This window comes from Ranitomeya variabilis, chromosome 5, assembly GCF_051348905.1.
Source record: "Ranitomeya variabilis isolate aRanVar5 chromosome 5, aRanVar5.hap1, whole genome shotgun sequence".
Classification (NCBI taxonomy): domain Eukaryota; kingdom Metazoa; phylum Chordata; class Amphibia; order Anura; family Dendrobatidae; genus Ranitomeya; species Ranitomeya variabilis.
Window position 1 is genome coordinate 466464952 of NC_135236.1, and position 14616 is coordinate 466479567.

Here is a 14616-nt window from a genome sequence, read left to right on the forward strand (position 1 = left end):
TTTTTAATGTCACACTGCAGTTGGCCTACTACTTTGGTTGGGGCCTAGTAATGGTGTCTGCCGCTCCTTGGTGTTCTCCTCCAGGTTTCCGTGTCTGAGCTTCAACCTTCAGGCTCTCATTAAGTATTTTTTAATGTCACACTGCAGTTGCCCTACTACTTTGGTTGGGGCCTAGTAACGGTGTCTGCCGCTCCTTGGTGTTCTCCTCCAGGTTTCCTTGTCTGAGCTTCAACCTTCAGGCTCTCATTAAGTATTTTTTAATGTCACACTGCAGTTGGCCTACTACTTTGGTTGGGGCCTAGTAACGGTATCTGCCGCTCCTTGGTGTTCTCCTCCAGGTGTCCTTGTCTGAGCTTCAACCTTCAGGCTCTCATTAAGTATTTTTTAATGTCACACTGCAGTTGCCCTACTACTTTGGTTGGGGCCTAGTAACGGTGTCTGCCGCTCCTTGGTGTTCTCCTCCTCCTTGGTGTTCTCCTCCAGGTTTCCTTGTCTGAGCTTCAACCTTCAGGCTCTCATTAAGTATTTTTTAATGTCACACTGCAGTTGGCCTACTACTTTGGTTGGGGCCTAGTAACGGTGTCTGCAGCTCCTTGGTGTTCTCCTCCAGGTTTCCTTGTCTGAGCTTCAACCTTCAGGCTGTCATTAAGTATTTTTTAATGTCACACTGCAGTTGCCCTACTACATTGGTTGGGGCCTAGTAATGGTGTCTGCCGCTCCTTGGTGTTCTCCTCTAGGTTTCCTTGTCTGAGCTTCAACCTTCAGGCTGTCATTAAGTATTTTTTAATGTCACACTGCAGTTGGCCTACTACATTGGTTGGGGCCTAGTAACGGTGTCTGCCGCTCCTTGGTGTTCTCCTCCAGGTTTCCTTGTCTGAGCTTCAACCTTCAGGCTCTCCTTAAGTATTTTTTAATGTCACACTGCAGTTGCCCTACTACTTTGGTTGGGGCCTAGTAACGGTGTCTGCCGCTCCTTGGTGTTCTCCTCCAGGTTTCCTTGTCTGAGCTTCAACCTTCAGGCTCTCATTAAGTATTTTTTAATGTCACACTGCAGTTGCCCTACTACTTTGGTTGGGGCCTAGTAACGGTGTCTGCAGCTCCTTGGTGTTCTCCTCCAGGTTTCCTTGTCTGAGCTTCAACCTTCAGGCTCTCATTAATAATTTTTTAATGTCACACTGCACTTGCCCTACTACTTTGGTTGGGGCCTAGTAACGGTGTCTGCCGCTCCTTGGTGTTCTCCTCCACTGAACAAAGCAGTTCCGCCTGTTTACTCCTGTTACCAATTTTGAACTGCATTTAGCCTACTTTATTCTTTGGCCCTATATCTGTGTTTCCTCCTCATCCTGCCCATTGCCCAGCCACTGCTAGATGAGTCTGCTGGTACATTGACCCAGACCACTACATTCCCCTTGCACTCTACACAGCCAGAATCTGACCCTGCTGAAAGTAAGGTTCCCCTTCCCGCATGCTATACCACCTTACACAGGGACAAAGAGGAAGGTGCAGATGAAAGTGCAGGTTCTTTCATCAGGTGGGGGGGCTGTTATGGACCTGGTGGTTAGGTGCACCAGGAATGACCTGATAGTTAAACACGGAATTAGGACGAGCTCTGGGGAAATGGGAACTCTGCTGACCGCAAACCCTACTCCTATCAACACAACTAGAAACAGCCGTGGAGCGTGCCTGACTCTGCCTAGACGCCTCTTCACAGCCTAAGAGCTAACTACCCCTAAAGAAAGGAAACAAAGCCTTACTTGCCTCAGAGAAATTTCCCCAAAGGTAAAAGCAGCCCCCCCACAAGTATTGACTGTGAGATAAGAGGAAATCACAAACACAGGATGAAATAGGTTTTAGCAAAGAGAGGCCAGTCTAACTAAACAGATTGAGGATAGAAAAGGGAACTATGCGGTCAACACAAAAAGCTGCAAAAACCACGCAGAGTGTGCAAAAAATACCCCCGCACCGACTCATGATGCGGTGGTGCCACTCGGCACCCCCAGAGCTTCCAGCTAGCCAGGTAGTTTCATGATAGCAAGCTGGACTAGAACTTAGCAAGAAAAACCATATGTAACAAATGAACAAGCAGGAACTTAGCTTGTGCTGGAGTAGACAGGTCCTCAGAAAGATCCAGGAGAGATCTGAACCAGTACTAGAACATTGACAGCTGGCATGGAGTAACGATCTGAGAGGAGTTAAATAGAGAATCAGCCTAGCCCCAAACGAGGGCAGCTGGAGAAGGAATCTCAGAACCAGCAGCTCCACTCACAGCCACCAGAGGGAGTCCACGGACAGAACTCACCGAAGTACCATTCATGACCACAGGAGGGAGTTCGAGAACGAAATTCACAACAGTATCCCCCCTTGAGGAGGGGTCACCGAACCCTCACCATAGCCCCCAGGCCGATCAGGACGAGCCAAATGAAAGGCACAAACTAAATCGGCAGCATGGACATCAGAGGCAACAATCCAGGAATTATCCTCCTGACCATAGCCCTTCCATTTGACCAAGTACTGAAGTTTTCGTCTCGAAATACGAGAATCCAAAATCTTCTCCACCACATACTCCAACTCCCCCTCGACCAACACCGGAGCAGGAGGATCAACGGAGGGAACCATAGGCGCCACATATCTCTGCAGCAACGACCTATGGAACACATTATGGATGGCAAAAGAAGCAGGAAGGGCCAAACGAAATGATACAGGATTAAGAATTTCAGAAATCTTATAAGGACCAATGAAACGAGGCTTAAACTTAGGAGAAGAAACCTTCATAGGAACATAACGAGATTATAACCAAACCAAAGCCCCAACACGAAGTCGGGGACCAACACGGCGATGGCGGTTAGCGAAACGTTGAGCCTTCTCTTGGGACAAGGTCAAATTGTCCACCACATGAGTCCAAATTTGTTGCAACCTGTCCACCACAGAATCCACACCAGGACAGTCCGAAGGCTCAACCTGCCCCGAAGAAAAACGAGGATGAAAACCAAACTTACAAAAAAAAGGCGAAACCAAAGTAGCCGAACTGGCCCGATTATTAAGGGCGAACTCAGCTAATGGCAAGAAGGTCACCCAATCATCCTGATCCGCAGAAACAAAGCATCTCAGATAAGTTTCCAAAGTCTGATTGGTTCGTTCGGTTTGGCCATTTGTCTGAGGATGGAAAGCCGAAGAAAAAGACAAATCAATGCCCATCTTAGCACAAAAGGACTGCCAAAACCTTGAAACAAACTGGGAACCTCTGTCAGACACGATGTTCTCCGGAATGCCATGCAAACGAACCACATGTTGGAAAAATAATGGAACCAAATCAGAGGAAGAAGGCAATTTAGGCAAGGGTACCAAATGGACCATTTTAGAGAAGCGATCGCAAACCACCCAGATGACCGACATCCTTTGAGAAACAGGAAGATCTTAAATAAAATCCATGGAAACATGCGTCCAAGGCCTTTTCGGCACCGGCAATGGCAAAAGTAACCCACTGGCACGAGAACAGCAGGGCTTAGCCCGAGCACAAGTCCCACAAGACTGCACAAAAGAACGCACATCCCGCAACAAGGAAGGACACCAAAAGGACCTAGCCACCAAATCTCTGGTACCAAAAATCCCAGGATGACCAGCCAACACCGAACAATGAACCTCAGAGATAACTCTATTAGTCCATCTATCAGGGACAAACAGTTTCTCCGCTGGACAACAGTCAGGTCTATGAGCCTGGAACTCCTGCAGCACCCGCCGCAAATCAGGGGAGATGGCAGACAGAACTACCCCCTCTCTGAGAATACCAGCCGGCTCAGGAACCCCAGGAGAATCAGGCACAAAACTCCTTGAAAGGGCATCAGCCTTCACATTCTTAGAACCCGGAAGGTACGAAACCACAAAATTGAAACGGGAGAAAAACAGCGACCAACGAGCCTGTCTAGGATTCAACCGCTTGGCAGACTCGAGATAAGTCAGATTCTTGTGATCTGTCAAGAACACCATGCGATGCTTGGCTCCTTCAAGCCAATGTCGCCACTCCTCGAATGCCCACTTCATAGCCAACAACTCCCGATTGCCAACATCATAATTACGCTCAGCAGGCGAAAACTTTCTCGAAAAGAAAGCGCATGGCTTCATTACAGAGCAATCCGAACTTCTCTGAGACAAAACAGCCCCTGCTCCAATTTCAGAAGCATAAACCTCGAGCTGAAAAGGGAGCGAAACATCTGGCTGACACAACACAGGAGCCGAAGAGAAACGACATTTCAACTCCTGAAAAGCCTCAACGGCCGCAGAGGACCAATTCACCACATCAGCATCCTTCTTGGTCAAATCAGTCAATGGTTTAACAACACTAGAAAAATTAGCGATGAAGCGACGGTAAAAATTGGCAAAGCCCAGAAATTTCTGAAGGCTCTTCACAGATGTAGGCCGAGTCCAATCATAAATAGCTTGGACTTTAACAGGATCCATCTCGATAGTAGAAGGGGAAAAAATGAAGCCCAAAAAGGAAACCTTCTGAACTCCAAAGAGACACTTAGATCCCTTTACAAACAAGGAATTAGCACGAAGGACCTGGAACACCATTCTGACCTGCTTCACATGGGACTCCCAATCATCCGAAAAGACCAAAATATCATCCAAATATACGATCATGAATCTATCCAGATACTTTCGGAAGATGTCGTGCATAAAGGACTGAAACACAGAGGGAGCATTAGAAAGGCCGAATGGCATCAACAGGTACTCAAAATGGCCCTCGGGCGTATTAAATGCTGTTTTCCATTCATCGCCCTGTTTAATACGCACAAGATTATACGCCCCTCGAAGGTCTATCTTGGTGAACCAACTAGCCCCCTTAATCCGAGCAAATATATCAGACAGTAGAGGCAAAGGTGTTGTGAATTTGGATTCTGGGCTCCCCCGGTGGCTACTGGTGGAATTGAACTGGTGTCTTCATCTTCTCTGTTCACCTGTTCCCATCAAGATGTGGGAGTCGCTATATAACCTTGCTGCTCTGTTAGTTGCTTGCCGGTCAACAATGTTATCAGAAGCCTCTCTGTGCTTGTTCCTGCTCCTAGACAACTACTAGATAAGTTGGACTCTTGTCCAGTTTTGTTTTTGCATTTTGTTCCAGTTCACAGCTGTAGTTTCGTTACTGTGTCTGGAAAGCTCTTGTGAACGGGAATTGCCACTCTGGTGTTATGAGTTAATGCCAGAGTTTTAAAGTAATTTCTGGATGGTGTTTTTGATAGGGTTTTCAGCTGACCATGAAAGTGTCCTTTCTGTCTTCTGCTATGTAGTAAGTGGACCTCAAATTTGCTAAACCTATTTTCATACTACGTTTGTTATTTCATCTCAACTCACCGCCAATACATGTGGGGGGCCTCTGTCTCCTTTCGGGGTATTTCTCTAGAGGTGAGCTAGGACTAATATTTTCCTCTGCTAGCTTTATTTAGTCCTCCGGCTGGGCTGGGCATCTAGAATCAACGTAGGCATGCTACCCGGCCACTGCTAGTTGTGCGTTAGGTTTAGTTCATGGTCAGCTCAGTTCCCATCTTCCAAGAGCTAGTTACTATATATGCTTATGCTATGTTCTCTTGCCATTGAGATCATGACAGTTTGACCGGCCCGCAAAGTGTTAATTGTTTGGGCTGAAGCAGGAGAAAAAGAAGTGTTGAAGGGAAATTTTTTTTTTTTCCCCTCAGAGTTTTGCTGCCTAGCCCTTAATTGCTGTCTAGCTGCTTCTTACCTCCTCTTAACCCTTGAATGGCTCTGTGTCCACCTGTTTGTAATGGATCTTCAGAGTGTAACTGCAGGTTTGAATAATCTCGCCACGAAGGTACAAAATTTGCAAGATTTTGTTTGTCATGCACCTGTATCTGAGCCGAGAATTCCTTTGCCGGAATTTTTCTCGGGGAATAGATCCGGGTTTCAGAAGTTTCGAAATAATTGCAAATTATTTTTGTCTCTGAAATCTCGCTCTGCCGGAGACCCTGCACAGCAGGTCAGGATTGTGATTTCCTTGCTCCGGGGCGACCCTCAAGACTGGGCTTTTTCATTGACACCAGGGGATCCTGCGTTGCTCAATGTGGATGCGTTTTTTCTGGCCTTGGGGTTGCTTTATGACGAACCTCATTTGGAGCTTCAGGCAGAAAAAACTTTGATGTCCCTATCTCAGGGGCAAGATGAAGCGGAAATTTACTGCCAAAGATTCCGTAAATGGTCTGTGCTTACTCAGTGGAATGAGTGCGCCCTGGCGGCGACTTTCAGAGAGGGTCTCTCTGATGCCATTAAGGATGTTATGGTGGGGTTCCCTGTGCCTGCGGGTCTGAATGAGTCCATGACAATGGCTATTCAGATCGATAGGCGTTTGCGGGAGCGCAAACCAGTGCACCATCTGGCGGTGTCCACTGAGAAGTCGCCAGAGAGTATGCAGTGTGATAGAATTCTGTCCCGAAGCGAGCGGCAGAATTTTAGACGGAAAAATGGGTTGTGTTTCTATTGTGGTGATTCTACTCATGTTATATCAGCATGCTCTAAGCGCACTAAAAAGCTTGGTAAATCTGTTTCCATTTGCACCTTACCGTCTAAATTTATTCTATCTGTGACCCTGATTTGCTCTTTGTCATCTATTACCACGGACGCCTATGTCGACTCTGGCGCCGCTTTGAGTCTTATGGATTGGTCCTTTGCCAAACGCTGTGGGTATGATTTAGAGCCTTTGGAGACTCCTATTCCTCTGAAGGGGATTGACTCCACCCCATTGGCTAATAATAAACCACAATGCTGGACACAAGTAACTATGCGTATTAATCCGGATCACCAGGAGATTATTCGCTTTCTGGTGCTGTATAATCTACATGATGATTTGGTGCTAGGATTGCCTTGGCTGCAATCTCACAACCCAGTCCTCGACTGGAGAGCTATGTCTGTGTTGAGCTGGGGATGTAAGGGGGCTCATGGGGATGTACCTGTGGTTTCCATTTCATCATCCATTCCCTCTGAAATTCCTGAGTTCCTGTCTGACTATCGTGACGTCTTTGAAGAATCCAAGCTTGGTTCGTTACCTCCGCACCGAGAGTGCGATTGTGCCATAGATTTAATCCCGGGTAGTAAATACCCAAAGGGTCATTTATTTAATCTGTCTGTGCCTGAACATGCTGCTATGCGAGAATATATAAAGGAGTCCTTGGAAAAGGGACATATTCGTCCATCGTCATCTCCCTTAGGAGCCGGTTTTTTCTTTGTGTCAAAAAAAGACGGCTCTTTGAGACCATGTATTGATTATCGGCTTTTGAATAAAATCACTGTTAAATATCAATACCCATTGCCGTTGCTGACTGATTTGTTTGCTCGCATAAAGGGGGCCAAGTGGTTCTCTAAGATTGACCTTCGTGGGGCGTATAATTTGGTGCGAATCAGGCAGGGGGATGAGTGGAAAACCGCATTTAATACGCCCGAGGGCCACTTTGAGTATTTAGTGATGCCTTTTGGTCTTTCTAATGCTCCGTCAGTTTTCCAGTCCTTTATGCATGATATTTTTCGCGATTATTTGGATAAATTTATGATTGTGTATCTGGATGATATTCTGATTTTTTCGGATGACTGGGACTCTCATGTCCAGCAAGTCAGGAGGGTTTTTCAGGTTTTGCGGTCTAATTCTTTGTGTGTGAAGGGTTCTAAGTGTGTTTTTGGGGTACAGAGGATTTCCTTTTTGGGATATATTTTTTCCCCCTCTTCCATTGAAATGGATCCTGTCAAGGTTCAAGCTATTTGTGATTGGACGCAGCCCTCTTCTCTTAAGAGTCTTCAGAAATTTTTGGGCTTTGCTAACTTTTATCGTCGATTTATTGCTGGTTTTTCGGATATTGCTAAGCCATTGACCGATTTGACTAAGAAGGGTGCTGATGTTGCTGATTGGTCTCCTGATGCTGTGGAGGCCTTTCGGGAGCTTAAGCGCCGTTTTTCCTCTGCCCCTGTGTTGCGTCAGCCTGATGTTGCTCTACCTTTTCAGGTTGAGGTCGACGCTTCTGAGATCGGAGCTGGGGCAGTGTTGTCGCAGAAAAGTTCTGACTGCTCCGTGATGAGGCCTTGTGCCTTCTTTTCCCGTAAATTTTCGCCCGCTGAGCGGAATTATGATGTTGGGAATCGGGAGCTTTTGGCCATGAAGTGGGCTTTTGAGGAGTGGCGCCATTGGCTTGAGGGGGCCAGACATCAGGTGGTGGTATTGACTGACCACAAAAATTTGATTTATCTTGAGACCGCCAGGCGCCTGAATCCTAGACAGGCGCGCTGGTCATTATTTTTCTCTCGGTTTAATTTTGTGGTGTCATACCTACCGGGTTCTAAGAATGTTAAGGCGGATGCCCTTTCTAGGAGTTTTGAGCCTGACTCGCCTGGTAACTCTGAGCCCACAGGTATCCTTAAGGATGGAGTGGTATTGTCAGCCGTTTCTCCAGACCTGCGGCGGGCCTTGCAGGAGTTTCAGGCGGAGAGACCTGATCGTTGCCCACCTGATAAACTGTTTGTTCCTGATGATTGGACCAGTAGAGTCATCTCTGAGGTTCATTCTTCTGCGTTGGCAGGTCATCCTGGCATTTTTGGTACCAGGGATTTGGTGGCAAGGTCCTTCTGGTGGCCTTCCCTGTCACGAGATGTGCGAGGCTTTGTGCAGTCTTGTGACGTTTGTGCTCGGGCCAAGCCTTGTTGTTCTCGGGCTAGTGGATTATTGTTGCCCTTGCCTATTCCTAAGAGGCCTTGGACGCACATCTCGATGGATTTTATTTCGGATCTGCCTGTTTCTCAGAAGATGTCTGTCATCTGGGTGGTGTGTGACCGTTTTTCTAAGATGGTCCATTTGGTTCCTCTGCCCAAGTTACCTTCTTCTTCCGAGTTGGTTCCTCTGTTTTTTCAAAATGTTGTTCGTTTGCATGGTATTCCTGAGAATATCGTTTCTGACAGAGGGACCCAATTCGTGTCTAGATTTTGGCGGGCATTCTGTGCTAGGATGGGCATAGATTTGTCTTTTTCGTCCGCTTTCCATCCTCAGACGAATGGCCAGACCGAGCGGATTAATCAGACCCTGGAGACATATCTGAGGTGTTTTGTGTCTGCTGACCAGGATGATTGGGTTGCTTTTTTGCCATTGGCGGAGTTCGCTCTCAATAATCGGGCCAGCTCTGCCACTTTGGTGTCCCCGTTTTTCTGTAATTCGGGGTTTCATCCTCGATTTTCCTCTGGTCAGGTGGAATCTTCGGATTGTCCTGGAGTGGATGCTGTGGTGGAGAGATTGCATCAGATCTGGGGGCAGGTGGTGGACAATTTGAGGTTGTCCCAGGAGAAGACTCAGCTTTTTGCCAACCGCCACCGTCGTGTTGGTCCTCGGCTTTCTGTTGGGGATTTGGTGTGGTTGTCTTCTCGTTTTGTCCCTATGAGGGTCTCTTCTCCTAAGTTTAAGCCTCGGTTTATCGGCCCGTATAAGATATTGGAGATTCTTAACCCTGTTTCCTTCCGTTTGGACCTCCCTGCATCCTTTTCTATTCATAACGTTTTTCATCGGTCATTATTGCGCAGGTATGAGGTACCGGTTGTGCCTTCCGTTGAGCCTCCTGCTCCGGTGTTGGTTGAGGGTGAGTTGGAGTACGTTGTGGAGAAAATCTTGGACTCTCGTGTTTCCAGACGGAGACTCCAGTATCTGGTCAAGTGGAAGGGATACGGCCAGGAGGATAATTCTTGGGTGAATGCATCTGATGTTCATGCCTCCGATCTGGTTCGTGCCTTTCATAGGGCCCATCCTGATCGCCCTGGTGGTTCTGGTGAGGGTTCGGTGCCCCCTCCTTGAGGGGGGGGTACTGTTGTGAATTTGGATTCTGGGCTCCCCCGGTGGCTACTGGTGGAATTGAACTGGTGTCTTCATCTTCTCTGTTCACCTGTTCCCATCAAGATGTGGGAGTCGCTATATAACCTTGCTGCTCTGTTAGTTGCTTGCCGGTCAACAATGTTATCAGAAGCCTCTCTGTGCTTGTTCCTGCTCCTAGACAACTACTAGATAAGTTGGACTCTTGTCCATGTTTGTTTTTGCATTTTGTTCCAGTTCACAGCTGTAGTTTCGTTACTGTGTCTGGAAAGCTCTTGTGAACGGGAATTGCCACTCTGGTGTTATGAGTTAATGCCAGAGTTTTAAAGTAATTTCTGGATGGTGTTTTTGATAGGGTTTTCAGCTGACCATGAAAGTGTCCTTTCTGTCTTCTGCTATGTAGTAAGTGGACCTCAAATTTGCTAAACCTATTTTCATACTACGTTTGTTATTTCATCTCAACTCACCGCCAATATATGTGGGGGGCCTCTGTCTCCTTTCGGGGTATTTCTCTAGAGGTGAGCTAGGACTAATATTTTCCTCTGCTAGCTTTATTTAGTCCTCCGGCTGGGCTGGGCATCTAGAATCAACGTAGGCATGCTACCCGGCCACTGCTAGTTGTGCGTTAGGTTTAGTTCATGGTCAGCTCAGTTCCCATCTTCCAAGAGCTAGTTAATATATATGCTTATGCTATGTTCTCTTGCCATTGAGATCATGACACAAAGGGTACTGAAATTTGACCATGATTTTATTAAGAAGGCGGTAATCTATACAAGGTCTCAGAGAACCATCCTTCTTGGCCACAAAAAAGAACCCTGCTCCCAATGGTGACGACGACGGGCGAATATGCCCTTTCTCCAAGGACTCCTTTATATAACTCCACATAGCGGCGTGTTCTGGCACAGACAAATTGAAAAGTCGTCCCTTAGGGAACTTGCTACCAGGAATAAAATTAATAGCACAATCACAATCCCTATGAGGAGGTAGGGTACTAGACTTGGACTCATCAAATACATCCCGGTAATCCGACAAAAACTCAGGTACTTCAGAAGGAGTGGAGGAAGAAATTAACAATAATGAAACATCCCCATGTACCCCTTGACACCCCCAACTGGACACCGACATTGATTTCCAATCCAATACTGGATTATGGACCTGCAGCCATGGCAAACCCAACACGACCACATCATGCAGATTATGCAACACCAAAAAGCGAATATCCTCCTGATGCGCAGGAGCAATGCACATAGTCAACTGGGTCCAGTACTGAGGCTTATTCTTGGCCAAAGGCGTAGCATCAATTCCCCTCAAAGGAATGGGATGCTGCAAGGGCTCCAAGAAAAAACCACAGCGCCTGGCAAACTCCAAGTCCATCAAATTCAGGGCAGAACCTGAATCCACAAATGCCATAACAGAATAGGATGACAAAGAGCAAATCAGAGTAACGGACAGAAGAAATTTAGGCTGTACAGTACCAATGGTGACGGACCTAGCGAACCGCTTAGTGCGCTTAGGGCAATCAGAGATAGCATGAGTGGAGTCACCACAGTAAAAACACAGCCCCTTCTGACGTCTATGTTCTTGCCGTTCAGCTCTGGTCAAAGTCCTATCACATTGCATAGGCTCAGGCCTCTGCTCAGAGGATACCGCCAAATGGTGCACAGTTTTGTGCTCACGTAAGCGCCGATCGATCTGTATGGCCAAGGACATTGATTCATTCAGACCAGCAGGCGTGGGGAACCCCACCATAACATCCTTAAGGGCTTCAGAAAGACCCTTTCTGAAAATTGCTGCCAGGGCACACTCATTCCACTGAGTAAGCACAGACCACTTTCTGAACTTCTGGCAATATACCTCCGCTTCATCCTGACCCTGACACAAAGCCAGCAAAATTTTCTCTGCCTGATCCACAGAATTCGGTTCATCATAAAGCAAACCCAGCGCCAGAAAAAACGCATCTACATTACGCAATGCAGGATCTCCTGGCGCCAGGGCGAATGCCCAGTCTTGAGGGTCGCCACACAACAAAGAAATAATGATTCTTACTTGCTGAATAGGGTCACCAGAAGAGCGGGGTGTTAGAGGAAGAAACAGTTTACAATTGTTTTTGAAATTCTGAAATTTAGATCTATCCCCAGAAAACAAATCAGGAATTGGAATTCTAGGCTCCAACATAGGATTCTGAACTACATAATCTTGAATGTTTTGTACCCTTGCAGCGAGTTGATCTACACTAGAGGACAAACCTTGAATGTCCATATCCACAGCTAAGTTCTGAACCACCCAGAGTTTAAGGGGAAAAGAAAGGCAAAACACACTGCAGAGAAAAAAAAAATGGTCTCAGAACTTCTCTTTTCCCTCTATTGAGATGCATTAACACTTTGTGGGCCAGCTGTACTGTTATGGACCTGGTGGTTAGGTGCACCAGGAATGACCTGATAGTTAAACACGGAATTAGGACGAGCTCTGGGGAAATGGGAACTCTGCTGACCGCAAACCCTACTCCTATCAACACAACTAGAAACAGCCGTGGAGCGTGCCTGACTCTGCCTAGACGCCTCTTCACAGCCTAAGAGCTAACTACCCCTAAAGAAAGGAAACAAAGCCTTACTTGCCTCAGAGAAATTTCCTCAAAGGTAAAAGCAGCCCCCCCACAAGTATTGACTGTGAGATAAGAGGAAATCACAAACACAGGATGAAATAGGTTTTAGCAAAGAGAGGCCAGTCTAACTAAACAGATTGAGGATAGAAAAGGGAACTTTGCGGTCAACACAAAAAGCTACAAAAACCACGCAGAGTGTGCAAAAAATACCCCAGCACCGACTCACGATGCGGTGGTGCCACTCGGCACCCCCAGAGCTTCCAGCTAGCCAGGTAGTTTCATGATAGCAAGCTGGACTAGAACTTAGCAAGAAAAACCATATGTAACAAATGAACAAGCAGGAACTTAACTTGTGCTGGAGTAGACAGGTCCTCAGAAAGATCCAGGAGAGATCTGAACCAGTACTAGAACATTGACAGCTGGCATGGAGTAACGATCTGAGTGGAGTTAAATAGAGAATCAGCCTAGCCCCAAACGAGGGCAGCTGGAGAAGGAATCTTAGAACCAGCAGCTCCACTCACAGCCACCAGAGGGAGTCCACGGACAGAACTCACCAAAGTACCATTCATGACCACAGGAGGGAGTTCGAGAATGGAATTCACAACAGGGAGCATACTCATTGGCGACGTCACTGGCACAGGGCCCCTCAGAAAATGCAAAAGTGTCGCTGCCGGTGGGAGGCGCCCCCGCCGTGCAAACACACCGCTGTACTTTGAGGGGCCCTGTGCCAGGGCCAATGCCAACGAGTGGGCCCCCCCTGCTTGCTCAGGATCACAGCACTTGCAAACTTGACATACTTACCTCTCACTGCTCCACCGCCGTGACATTGTCCACGTTTCCTGGGCCCACTAAAAACTTGAACCAGCCCTACCCCCCACAACTTTATCCAAATGACCCCCAATTTCCAATGCCTATCTATTATTATAAAGTAAATTAAGATTGACAAGCTTCAGTAACAAGAATGGATGTTTTTGCCATTAAAATGGGCACTGTAGGTGTTTTCCTGGCCTCCACTCACTGCCGACTATGCTTCCCCATTGACTTACATTAGGTTTCATGTTTCGGTCGATCCCCGACTTTTCGCGATAATCGGCCGACTTCACTCGACTCGACTTTTGACAAAGTCGGGTTTCGCAAAACCCGACTCGACCCCAAAAAAGTAAAAGTCGCTCAACCCTACTCTGGAATGCTCAGTCTGTGTGTAACAAACTAACTTACATTCACAATCTTTTCCTCTCTAATTCCCTTAACCTTCTGGCTATTACAGAAACCTGGATCCAGCATTCAGACACCACCGCTGCTGCCGCTCTCTCGTTTGGTGGGCTGAAATTTTCACATACCACCAGACCTGAAAACAGACAGGGTGGGGGCGTTGGTTTGCTCCTTTCATCACAGTGTGCTTTCCAGGTCATCCCCCCGGTTTCCTCACTTACATTTCCTTCCTTTGAAGTCCACACTGTCAGATTCTTTAAGCCCTTCTCCTTGCGGGTGGCGGTTGTTTACCGCCCTCCAGGCTCCTCCTGCCTGTTTCTAGACCACTTTGCCACCTGGCTTACTCACTTTCTATCCTGTGACATCCCCACCCTCATCATGGGAGACTTTAACATCCTCATCAATGATCCCCTCTCACAATCTCTCATCTTCTTTCTCTAACTTCTTCATTCGGCCTCTCACAGTTTACTAATTCTCCTACGCATGAGGACGGGAATACTCTGGACCTGGTTTTCTCCCGTCTCGGATCGCTGCACGACTTTACTAACTCCCTTCTCCCACTTTCAAACCACAACCTTCTTTCCTTCTCTGTCAAGAATTGTCTCCTCACTCAGGACACCCCCACTTACCACACTTATCGGAATACACGTTCCATTAATACCCAGCAGCTTATGAACAATCTCCACACATCTTTAGCCCCCATCTCCTCCCTCTCCTGTCCAGAGTTAGCATTGTCACACTTCAATAATACACTGAAGAATGCCCTAGATGAAGCAGCACCTTCTACACGCAGAAAGACCTGACACAGACGGCAGCCCTGGCACACTATGCAAAAACGCTTTCTTCAGCGTTGTTCAAGGTGTGCAGAGCGGCAGTGGAGAAAGTCTCTCTTAGCATAAGACTTCATCCACTCTAAGTTCATGCTCAAAACCTATAACTCTGCCATTTATCTGGCCAAACA